This window comes from Schistocerca serialis, chromosome 2 (genome assembly GCF_023864345.2).
Source record: "Schistocerca serialis cubense isolate TAMUIC-IGC-003099 chromosome 2, iqSchSeri2.2, whole genome shotgun sequence".
NCBI lineage: Eukaryota > Metazoa > Arthropoda > Insecta > Orthoptera > Acrididae > Schistocerca > Schistocerca serialis.
Genome location: NC_064639.1, coordinates 806,991,961 through 807,004,186, shown reverse-complemented (window position 1 = coordinate 807,004,186; position 12,226 = coordinate 806,991,961).

The following is a 12,226-nucleotide window of genomic DNA, read 5'->3' as shown; positions in this document are numbered from 1 at the left end:
TCAGATGTTAAGTCCCATAGTGCTCAGAGCCATTTGAACCATTTTGAACCCTGAAGGGGAATTCATCTGCGATGAATTCGACCCCAGTCTGGTGACCTAGGAGCATTTCATCTGTAATTTGTTCGATTTCTTTTTAGCCAATCTCCTGGCTACGAAATCATCGTATTCCAACACTCACACCAACGATGATAAGGTCGCTGGCTATGCCTTCACATATTCCAGAGGTCACGAACTATATTTGCTACTGTATAAGTGCAGTGGTTTTATAGCAGCTTACAGCAGGAAACCTGCTTTTTGATCCGTGATTTCCTATCAGATAGCTGACAATCCGTAGTACTTGATGGATAGTCGTCGAATAAAACAGAACTGAAACTTGCGTTCCCCAAGAAAGTGTTTCAGGTCCTCTGGTTATCCTAATCTACACAAATGAAGTAAGAGGCCATCTGAGCAGTCCCCGTAAGTTGCTTGCCGATGATGCTATAATCCATCGTCTGGTTAAGTCAGTAGAAAATCAAAATAAATAGCAAAATAGCTTAGACACGAGGGTACGAAAAATTGCAAATGACCCTAAATAATGAAAAGTGTGAGGTCGTCCATTTTCGAAATAAGGAATCATTTAAATTTCAGTTACATGATAAACCATACAAATCTAAAGCTAATCATTTCATTTAAATACCTAGGGCTTACAGTTACGAACAACTTAAAGTGGATGATCAGACAGACAACATTGTGGATAACGTTTTGTTGACAAAATACATAAGACATGCTACAAATCACCAAACAGACTACACTATGTACACTACACTTATCCGTCCTCTCCAAAAACTGATGTGCAGTACGGGATCCTTACCAGATGGAATTGTCGGTGAACATCCGAAAAGCTCAAATAGGGGCAGCTTATTTGTACTATAGACAAGTAGGCGAAATCTTTTCATGAAATTTCAAACACCAACTTTTTCATTCAAAAGCGAAAATAGCCCTACTTAGGTCTAAATGATCATCGTACAAAATACGAGAAATCAGAGATCGCACGGAACGATTTATGTGTTTGTTCATTCCGGGCTGTTCGAGAGTACTTCTCCTGGCTAGGAATGCCCTTTTTGCCAGTGCTACTCCGCTTTTGATGCCCTCCTTGCTCTATCCTTCATTGCTTATTTTTCTTCCTAGGTAACAGAATCCTTAACTTCGTCTACTTCGTGACCTTCAGTCCTGATGTTAAAGTTTCTCGCTGTTCTCTTTCCTGCTAATTCTCATTGCTTTCGTCTTTCTTCGACTTACTCTCAATCCATATTCTGTATTCATTAGACTGTTCATTCTGTTCAGCAGATCATGTAATTCTTCGTCACACTCAGGAAAGCAATGTAATCAGCGAATCGTATCACTGATATCCTTTCACCTTTAATTTTAATTCCACTCCTGAACCTTCGTTTTATTGTCATCATTGCTTCTTCAATGTACACATTGTTGAGCAGGAGGGGGGGGGGGGGGGGGGAGAGGAGAAAGACTATATCCCTGCCTTGCACTCTTTTTAATCCGAGTACTTCGTTCTCGGTCATACACTCTTATTCTTCCCTCTTGGTTCTTGTACATACTGTATATTACCCGTCCCTTCCTATAGCTTATCCCTATTTTTCTCACAATTTCTTGCACGATTTTACATTATAGAACACTTTTTCCGGATCTACAAATCCTATGAACGTGTCTTTATTTTCCTTTAGTCTTGATCCATTATCAACCAAAACGTAGTAATTGCCTCTCTGGTGCCTTCAGCTTTCTTAAAACCATGCTGATCGCCATGTAACATCCGACCGGTGTGGCCGAGCGGTTCTAGGCGCTTCAGTCTGGAACCGCGCGACCGCTACGGTCGCAGGATCGAATCCTGCCTCGGGAATGGATGTGTGTGATGTCCTTAGGTTAATTACGTTTAAGTAGTTCTAAGTTCTAGGGACTGATCATCTCTTCACCATCCCGAGACATCAAGGAAACGTCAGTCTGGGAATGGTGGTGGGGCTTGAGGGTAACAACTGTAGACGGAGACTAAGGTTCAAATACAGTAAACAGGTTCAAATGATGTACGTTGAAGTAATTATGCAGAGATGAAAACATTTGCATAGGAAGGTACAACACGGAGAGCTGTATCATATGTCTTCAGAGTGAAGAAAACAACAACAGTAATGAATAAAGCAATAAAACTGACCGATTCAGTCATAAAATTTATTAATAAAACACATGATCAGTTTAATATTTACATGTGTTTGATCATTTGAATCGAATGTATAAATATATGAATGTTTGCTACTGTAGTCTATTTTAACATAATTAAGACTTTGATTTACATAGAAACTGTAGTTGTTTACACATCCGGTTGCTAGGTCAGCAGACATCCATATCTACATGCCTACTCCACAAGCCACTGTACGGTATATGGTGGAGGGTACCGTACTAATACTAGTCATTTCCCTTCGTGCTCCAATCGAGGATGGAGCGAGGGAAAAAGCGACTGTCGTTATATACCTCAGTATGCCTCGCATTACTTGTGCGAATTGTACTTTTCTGTCGGCTGAATCGATCTGTAGTCACCCGAAAACATCTGTTCTCTATGTTTTCTCAATAGTGTTTCGAGAAAAGAACGTCGTCTTCCCTCTAGGGACTCTTATCTGACTTCAGGGAGCATCTGACGAGGAGAACACGGCAAGTGCCGTAACCGGATTTCCCAGAAACTTCGCTGATTGGAAGAGGAGCCAAACTAAGCGAACACGTGTCTAGGCCTATCCGCAGATACTCAACCGTATCTGAGGTAGCGACCGTCAAAGTTTTCGACGTAACTCAGACGCATTTTACCTCGCGTTAAGCTAAACCTACCTGGTGATAGCGGCTAGGGTCGCAGTCTCGCGATTTTGCTTCCCATTTTCGGAACCCGGTTATCGTTTTCATTTATTTATTTTTTAAATTATTGTACGTGACCGCAGAGGTTACTACAGGAATGTTTCTCATCATCTTAGAGGATACAAGGCGTTATGTAAACCGTAAAATTACAATTATGTTTCGCAATGAGTGTCATACCGGTATTATATGTGTGTGTACGGTATTTTATGGGTTACAATATTTTTAAATTCTTCTGGCTGAATAGTCTTCTTTCCGTAATAGAGTAACAGTTTTATTAATTACACTAGTCTTACAATTCAGTTATTCTTTTTTGTTCACGTTCTTGTTCCAGTGATTTGCGGAAGGAGAAGAGCTGTAATAGCTAAAGACCAAACAAATAATGGTCTAAAGTTATATCTTAATTGCTGTTTTAATAAAGTTTACTGCACCAGGAACTGACGATATAAATAAATACCGAGTTATTCTATTTAATTGTCGCTGATGACTATTAAAGTTAAATCTGTTGCATTTAAATTGTTGTAGATATGTACGGAATGTCCACCTTAAATCAACTAATGTTTAAATGTCTTTTGGACAGCTAGTGTTGTCATATGAATATTTAGCACTCAGCAGTGAAATTACTCTATGATCTACTGCCAATAAATGCAATTTCTTATTTCCTGGGGTTATCTTATCATTATTGGTGTTCCTTTTCTTATGCACGAAATTTGTTTGAAATAAAAATGTCCAAGACAACATCACTCGCGGCTCAAGCAAGTTCCACGGATTCCCTGTTCCACTACAAAAGGTCAGAAACACATTCAGGTTATATATTTTTATGGAGTCTTTCAGTATTCGTAATACGATGTATGTCTTTATAGTAGGTCCGCGAAGAGTAAGGTGGGCAAATAACATCTCATACAGACGAAATAGGCATTCATTCCCTTCAGCGAAATCCCAAGAAACCGTTATATGTGACACAATAATTACGAAGAACACCTGCACGGGACAGCAGCGTGCCGCATGGAAACCTTGCTACTTACATCTGAAGACTTGGTGTTTATGACTCAGTTTTTTCAGTTGTGGTGGGAAGTTATAGCAAATTAAATTTCCTTAGTGAACAATTTGCTGTGTTATGTTTATCCAAGTGCAAATAGTTTTCCTGTCCAATGTTCACTGAATGAACCTTGCAGTTTCTTCTGAATGAATGAATATTCTTAGCAAAAAGTTTCATGATGGACTATACATATGGAAATGACAGAGTTAGGGTTCAGAGACATCTGAACATCGGTCGGTTCACGAACAGACACCGCAAGTATACGGTTTGCCCTTTTCTGGACTACGAATATTTTTTTATCAGTACAGAGAGCACCTCCAAAATATATCATAAGAGATAATAGAGTCATGGTAAGCAAACAACCCTTAGCGTTTCAGTGTGAGGGAGAGGTGAGATTATTCTTATACTGAAGGTAGCAGCATTCATTTAACAGACTGAAGGTGCAAGAGTGAACTGAGTTACTATTATTTAAGTAAAGTGAATATTTAAATGCACCTGAGTAACATTAACGGTTACACATCTTTTAAAACTGTTATTTAAGCACATGTAACTGATACGGATTGTAAAGGCACATCTGACTAACAATGAATATTTAAACGCTACGGACTGATAATGAATTATGCAAGCACATTTGCGCGATCTGAATGCACAAACATCTCTGATTAAGAAGGAATTGCACGCGCAGTGGACTAATAACATATAAATACATCTGATTCAGTGCAGTTTACCGTTGTTTACACAAAAAAATGCACACACGGAAAACGTTTCTGACTTCGTAAGATGACCATACCATCTGTATCGAACCACACTTTCAAACTCCTCACAGGCCTATGGGACTAGCGGACAATTGTCACTTATCTGGAATTGTGTTGCAGCTCTCTTCACGCTGGAATATAGAAAACGATTCTGTACTATACCTTGTAATAAGTAACAGTGCAATGTACTAACTTCCTCCTGACCACGTGGTTACCGAAACTTTCTTATCTTCCAGTAAAAATCTTCTTGTACTACTTCTCTGGGCATAGTAATGGCTTAATCCTCAGATAGATCAGTTTTAATAAAATAAATCCTAGCCTAGCATAGTGACCCCAGGAGGCCTGATGGTAAATTCGCGTGAAGAAGATGTACATAGTGCGGGCGCGTGTTACAGTGTTTTTTTTTTTCCAATCCGTCTTCTGACTGGTTTCGTGCGCCCCCCCCCCCCCCCCCACCCAAATTCCTCTCCTGCGCCAAACCCTTCATGTTATATGTAAGTCTGCAGGTTTTCTTCATATTACAGTAGCACATCCATCCTACGTTTCCGATTATTTGTTGAATGTATTTCAATTCCTGTCTTTCCCTACAGCTTTTATCCGCTAAAGTTCCTTCTGGTACCACGGAGGCTAATCGCTGGTGCTTTAACATATGTCTGTTTATCCTGTTTCCTCTTCTTGTCAGTGTTTTCCGTACGTCCTTTCCTTCGCCGATTCTGCAGAGAACCTCTTCAATCCTCACCATTTCACCTGATTTTCAACATTTTTCTGCAGCACCACATCTCACCACAGGCTTTACTGTATTTTATATTTTCAACTGGGCAAGGATAATTGAGGTCCTTCAGCTCTGGAAACGTGTTATCGAAGTTTCCTTCAAGTCCAAATACTATTGCCTTCAGCTCTTGAAAGGTTAATGTAATTTCCTCTCAAAGATTTTACCAGTTATAGTGGGTCTTCCGCCGTTGGTCTTGCAAAAGGAAATTTGTAAATTTAATGTATTGTTTTAGCGATTGTTGAAATATATGTATTTCCTCAATTTTCAGAATTGAACCTTGCGGCCTTCAGCCATCTTATTGCGTTTGTTTATCTCTTTCTGTGCACCTTGCGGGCCATCAGCCCTTTTAGCATCATAAAACATTATGGCCGTCTGCCTTCAGTAATCATCATAGTGTATTTGGAATTTGAAGATTTTATCCGGCGGCCTTCAGCCGCTCCGCATGCTGATCTCATATATGTATACGATTTATCTTATTCGTAAATTTAACGGTGTGTCATGTCTTTTCAAAATTGAACTTATTCTAAAGCATCTATGGCTATGGCTATGAGCACTATGGTACTTAATATCTATGGTCATCAGCCTCTAGAACTTAGAACTACTTAAACCTAACTAACCTAAGGACATCACACAACACCCAGTCATCACGAGGCAGAGAAAAAACCCTGACCCCGCCGGGAATCCTAAAGCATCTGTTGAAGGCCTTCAGCCGCGAAACAAATTTAATTATTTCAAAAGTGTATTTGTGAACTAAATAATAAATTACAATTGTGAAATGAATCCGACCGCAACTCCCTTGGCCCTTTTCACAGGCCTAATTACCTGTTAGCCCTGCGTGATTTAGTGGGCGTTTCACATTTCTCTGATGCACATGCTAGAGCGATCACCAACGTGCAAAGCATTTACGTGTAACTTCCGCGCACCTTCTAATTTGTTCGTCGATAATCAGCTTACTGAGGTTGCACCAAGCTTCCGTCCTCATGTTGTCAAGCGTTCCTCTGCGATGTAAGCCAGTCCTGCTCCGCCTCCGTGAAGTGCGTCGCCATCTTGTCAGACGAGTTTCAGCTCAACTGCCTGGTTAACGAGGCAGTTCCGTGTAGCCAGCTCTTCTAGCGACAGTTTCATACGGAATTAACATCGCAAACCCTAAAACTTCACAGCCAGCTGACTTCCTTTACATGCTGAATGTTGAGACAGACTAAAGTTCAAAGGAAATCCAACAAAAACTTGCTAAAAGGGCTGTGTGAAGGAAGTTGTAGGTGAATCAGCGCAATTTATGGTGTAAGATTGCTGTCTTCTTGGTACGCCGAATCCTTACTGGGTGTGGCGATCGTTTAGACAGGCCTTTCTAGTCCACATCTCATTCCTTGGGACAAGGAGCGAGAGAGGAGAAACACTGAGTTCTGTTATAAATTGCAGCTAGTAATAGCGAATACTCTGTTACTCTTCATGCTACGACCCTTGTATTTAAAGTCACAGAAGGTTGTTTTGACTTTCGTGTATGCCGAGTCTGTCCTTCCGAGAATCATTTCTTTTTCGATTTCTTCACTTTTTCATGCAACCATTTCGTCTTAGCTTCCCCGCACTTCCCATTTTTTCATCCTCTGCGACTCGCATTTCTGTGTTCCTGAGTTTGGCGGAACATTTTTGTACTTCCTCCTTTCATCGATCAATTGAAGTACTTCTTCTGTTATCCATGGTTTCTTCGCAGTTATCTACTTTGTAGCTATGTTTTTTTCTTTCCAACTTCTGTGATGAGCCTTTTTACACATGTCCATTCGTCTTCAACTGTACTGTCTACTGGGCTATTGCTTATTGCTGTATCTATAGCCTTAGAGAACTTCAAGCGTATCTCGTCATTCCTTAGTACTTCTGTATCCCACTTCTTTGCATACTGATTCTACCCAACTAATATCTTAAACTTGTGCGTACTCTTCATCACTACCATATTGTGATCTGAGTCTATATCTGCTCCTGGGTGTACCATACAATCCAGTATCGGATTTCGGAATCTCTGTCTGACCATGATGTAATCTAACAGAAATCTTCACGTATCACCCGGCCTTTTCCAAGTATACCTCCTCCTCTTGTGATTCCTGAACAGAGTATCCGCTATTACTAGCTGAAGCTTATAGCAAAAATGGTTCAAATGGCTCTGAGCACTATGGGACTTAACTTCTGAGGTCATCAGTCCCCTGGAACTTAGAACTACTTAAACCTAACTAACCTAAGGACATCACACACATCCATCCCAGGGGCAGGATTCGAACCTGCGACCGTAGCGGTCGCGCGGTTCCAGACTGTAGCGTCTAGAACCGCTCGGCCACACCGGTCGGCGAAGTTTATTACAGAACTCAATCTTCCGCCTCTCTCATTCCTTGTCCCAAGCCCATATTCTCCCGTAATCTTTTCTTCTACTCCTTTCCCTACAACTGCATTCCAGTCCCCATGACTATTAGATTTTCATCTCCCTTTACATCCTGTATTACTCTTTCAATATCCTCATACACTTTCTCCATCTCCATCTGCAGCTTGCGACGTCGGCATGTATACCTGAACTGCCGTTGTCGCTATTGGTTTGCTACCACTGAACTGTGAACAGTAACACACGTTCTGCCCTATGTTCCAATTCGTAACGAATCCTACTCCCGTTATACCATTTTCTGCTGCTGTCGATATTACCCTATACTCGTCTGACCAGAAATCCTTGTCTTCTTTCCACTTCATTTCACTGACCCCACTTTATCCAGTTTCAGCCTTTTCAGATTTTCTTCATTCCCTACCACGTTCAAGCTTCTAACATTCCACGCTCCGACTCGTAGAATATTATTATTTCGTTGATTATAGAATCTTTATCTCATGGTAACCTCCCCTTTTCCAGTCCCCTCTCAGAGAATGAATGGGGGACTATTACAGAATTTGTTGCTAAAGGAGAGATCATCATGACACTGCTTCAATTACAGGCCACAAATCCTGTGGATACATGTTACGTGTCTTCAATGCAGTGGTCTCCGCCTTCTGGATCCTCATGCCGTTGATCTTTGTTGTTGTTGATTCTTGCGCCTTCAGGGGCAGTTTCCCACCTCTAGGACAAGAGAGTGCCCTCCGACCTCTTTCACAAGGCTGTTGGCAGAATGAGGGCGACTTCTTATGCCAATAGTCTTCGCCCGCCAATGCTGATTATTAATCAAAATTTAAACAGTGGGGGGATTCGAACCCGGGACCGAAGACGTTTTTATAATGAATCAGAGACGCTAGTTCCCAAATTTACATCTCTCCAGGAAAGTTCTCGACATATTATTCTTCGGGCCGAGAGGACGATGCAACGCGAAATACAAATCTCTGAAATATTTAGCGAGTCATGGAACATGTATCGAATAGACAGATTAGTCGCCACAGGAGTATTGTTTACTTTTGGCAAAAATATTGTCTTTGTTGAAGTCGAAATTGAGTGTGATAGTGAAGTTATTTGGTCGTGTTTTACTGGTCTAGGTCATACCAGGTTTTTACCTGCCACGCGAGTCTACTGTGACAGTTTAAGTGTCATTCAAAGAAAGTCTACGGCCAATAGCGAGTAAGCAACGAGATCATGCAACACTAGTTGGAGGCGAATTTAACCTACCGAGTATAGAGCGGAACGTCTACGGATTCACTACAGGGAGTACAGAGAGTCTTGCGAAGTACTTTTGAACAGTTTTTCTGAAAACTTTCTTGAGCAGCAAGTTCGGCACTGCACAGGAAATGGAAATATTTTTTTACCTTGTAGCTACAAACAGAGGTGACCTTATCTTCGGTGTCATTACAGAGACAGGGATTAGTGATCATGATGTCATAGCGACTATACTTATTAAAGTGAATAAATCAGGCAAGGAGGCTAGGAGAGTGGAACTTCTGGACAGATTAAAACTGTGTGCCACACCGAGACTCGAACCCGGTAACTTTGTCTTTTGCTGTCAAGTGTCCTAGTGACTGCGGTATCCAAGCACTAATCGGAAGGCGTCCTTACTGTGTTACTTCCACCGGTATCTCATCCCAACCTTGGGTAGCTTAGTCGGTAGAGCACTTGGCTCTTGATGGCAGAGGTCCCGAATTCGGGTCTCTGTCCGACACGCAGTTTCAATCTTGCAGGAGGTTTCATATAAGCGCACATTCCATGTCATTCAGGCTACGAGTGTGTCTCTGCTAGAAAGAGCAGATAAGTGGGTTGTTAGCAGCTCACTTTCACAATTAACTGACACCACGTAGGTGCTCCATGATAGACACAGACGAATTACGGGCAAAGTTTAAACAGATTGTAAATCTGGGGCAGTATGTACCTAGTAAGTGGATGTTGTTGTTGTGGTCTTCAGTCCTGAGACTGGTTTGATGCAGCTCTCCATGCTACTCTATCCTGTGCAAGCTTTTTCATCTCCCAGTACCTACTGCAACCTACATACTTCTGAATCTGCTTAGTGTATTCATCTCTTGGTCTCCCTCTACGATTTTTACCCTCCACGCTGCCCTCCAATACTAAATTGGTGATCCCTTGATGCCTCAGAACATGTCCTACCAACCGATCCCTTCTTCTGGTCAAGTTGTGCCACAAACTTCTCTTCTCCCCAATCCTATTCAATACTTCCTCATTAGTTATGTGATCTACCCATCTAATCTTCAGGATAAAGGATGGAAAAGACCCACCGAGATTTAACAACGAAATTCGAAAACTGCTGTGGAAGCAAAGGCTGTTGCACTCTCGATTCAAAAGAAAACGCGCAAAAGACGTCAGGCAAAGGTTAGTAGAGATTCGTGCATCTGTGAAAACGTCTATGCGTGAAGCATGAAAAACTACCACCATCATACCTTAGCAGAAGACCTGGCCGAGAACCTGACAAAGTTCTGGTGCTATGTAATGTCGCTAACCGTATCTAATGCTTCCAACCATTCACTCGTGGGGCAATCTGACGTGGCAATTGAAGACAGCAAAAGAAAAGCTTAACTTCTAAATCTTGCGTTTAAGAAATCGTTCACTTAGGAAAATCGTACAATCATACCGTCGTTTAACCATGGAATAATCTCCCTCATGGAGGAGATAACAAGAGGCATCCCTCACGTAGGAAAACAACTGAAAGGTGGAATCCCAGTTCGATTATACAATACGTACTCTACGGCATTGTCCCCTTACTTAGCTTGCATTTATCGCGAATCTCTCGCCCAGTGCAAAGTCCTAAGAGACTGGAGAAAAATCGGAACTGACTTCCTTGTATAAGAACGGACCTGCAAAATTACAGACCAATGTCTTTAACATCTAACAACAACCGAGCGAGGTGGCGCAGTTGTTAGGCACTGGACTCGCATTCGGGAGGACGACGGTTCAATCCCGCGTCCGGCCATCCTGATTTAGGTTTTCCGTGATTTCCCTAAATCACTCCAGGCAAATGCCGGGATGGTTCCTTTCAAAGGGCACGGCCGACTTCCTTCCCCGTCCTTCCCTAATCCGATGAGACCGATGACCTCGCTGTCTGGTCTCCTTCCCGAAAACAACCAACCAACCAACCTAACAACAGCGAGTATAGGTTTAAGTGTCAGGAGGTCTTTTCTGAAAGTAAGTCTACACTCCATACAAATATGCAGTCTACACTCCATACAAATACATGGACGATAAATAGTTTAGACAAGAAGAGAATAGAAGCTTTCGAAATGTGGTGCTACAGAAGAATGCTGAAGATTAGATGGTTAGATCGGGTGACTAATGAGAAGGTATTGAATAGAATTGAGGAGAAGAGGAAATTGTGTCATAACCTGTCTAAAAGAAGGGACAGGTTGGTAGAACACGTTCTGAGGCGCCAAGGGATCATCAATTTACTATTGGAGGGAATTGTGGAGGGTAAAATTCATAGAGGAAGAGATGAATACACTAAGCAGATTCAGAAGGATGTAGGTTGCAGTAGGTACTCGGAAATGAAGAAGCTTGCACAGGATAGCGTGGCATGGAGAGCAGCATCAAACTAGTCTCTGGACTGAAGACCACAGCAACAACATCTTTAATATCGGTTTGCCGCAGAATTCTTGAACACATTCTGAATTAGAATATAATAATCCTAAAGATCGTAAAGCTTCTGACCACAGCTTCTAATCACAGCTTGTCTTTTCCCACATCATTTACTGCGAGCTATGGATGAAGAGCAACAAGTAGATTCCACGTTTTTAGTTTTTCGAAAAGGATCGGACACGGAGCCCCCTGAAGACTGTTAACAAAGGTAAGAGCATTTGGAATAGATTTCCAGATATATGACTGGCCGAAAGACGTCGTAAGTAATTCAGCACAGTTCGTAGTCATCGACGACGAATGTTCATCAGAGACAAAGATATCGTCAGGAGTGCCCCAGTAAGAGTGACAAAACCGCTGTTCGTTTGTGTCTCATTAATGATTGGGAGGACAGGGTGTGCAGCAAGTCGTCGTTGAATGTTGTAAGAGGATACAAGATGACTCACATAAGTTTTCTAGTTGGTGTGGTAAATGACACCTAGCTCAAAATGTATAAATGTAAGTTAATTCGGATGAGTGGGAAAAAACAAACCTGAAATGTTTAAATACAGCGTTAGTGGTGTCCTGCTTGGCATGTCGATCACGTTACATACAGAAGGCTTTCGTTCAAACTCGACAGGTGCGTAGGTTGATCGATATCTACGACTTTTGAGACAGAGGAGCCATGGACTGAGTGCTCCAGAACTGAATCCGGTGTTCGAAGAAGCTACAGGACATCATATATCGCATCAGACTGTTAGCAGACGATTCCA